The sequence below is a fragment of the Manacus candei genome, unplaced genomic scaffold, assembly GCF_025592945.1.
Source record: "Manacus candei isolate 608988 ecotype Guabito, Panama unplaced genomic scaffold, ASM2559294v1 h1tg000007l, whole genome shotgun sequence".
NCBI classification, from domain to species: domain Eukaryota; kingdom Metazoa; phylum Chordata; class Aves; order Passeriformes; family Pipridae; genus Manacus; species Manacus candei.
In genome coordinates this window covers 1,879,695-1,880,817 of record NW_026138055.1, presented here as the reverse complement: position 1 = coordinate 1,880,817, position 1,123 = coordinate 1,879,695, and positions in this window count along the sequence as shown.

The following is a 1,123-nucleotide window of genomic DNA, read 5'->3' as shown; positions in this document are numbered from 1 at the left end:
CCTATATCCAACCTTTAACAGCATCAAGCAATAGATGCCTGTGACAGCAATTTGAGAATTGAGTGTGTGGTGACTGGCAGCATTGTCTGTTCATAAACAGAGAAAACAAATGCAAACCCACCCCAAGTTACAAACCTGGTAGTTTCACATCATCTTCTATAAACCAGTGTTGAATCTTGTATTTGCAAAACGTTGGTAATATTAATTTAACTGCAAAAATGTTGATGGAAAATGTATTCTTTTTGACAACTTCTTATTGGAGAATAAATGCTTCATTAATCTTAGGCATTTCATGCTAAGAATATTATTGAAGTCAGACAGAATGATGAGTAACATTGCAGGGAGCACAGATTGCTACATGCAGGAATGCTTTCTCCCATTAGGCTCCCTCCATACTGTTCAAGTCACTTCTTTTGTTCCTCAGGCTGCAGGCTGAGCATGCTGCTCTACCCCTGTTCCACAGCTCCTGATTTAATTAAAAGAAGACAGATGGAGTGGAGTGCATTAGTATATGTTAACCTGAGTGCCTTTGGTCATCTCAGGTAAAAAAAGTGAAAGAAGAAGGGGAAAGAATCTTGAAATCAACATTAAATATTATGGATAAGAGTAAGTCTAACCACAATACTCGAGGGTATACTCTGTCCGATTGTTAACTGTGTTTTCACCTTCTAATTTAATGCAAGCATGACAAAGCTAAGCAGGTATAAGATGGATGTTGAAAGTTTACATTATTTTGTTGTGAAGATAATTGAATCTACAATGGAAGAATATAACAGAATACCCCATTTTGCCAAGATGCTTAAAGCTGTGTGAATGCTGTGAGTGTAAATGATAATAAGAAAAGGCAAAACTTAGTTTCAAGTTCTCCCTGGGTGAGATAAAGAAGGCTGCTGTGACTCTCCATTCTTATATTGTCCTTTGAAGGTTTTCTAAATTTTTGAAGATTTACCTAAAACAAGCCTTTATGTTTTTGATCAGTGTTTTAACTGGGAGAAAAGAGAATCAGAGTTTCACAATGAGGTTTATACTCTCACTGTTTCAATAACTTTGCCTGGTAGCGTAACTATGAACAGCAGATCATTGCCTAGCTGAGAAAAACAAAAAAGTATACTTCTTTAATCTT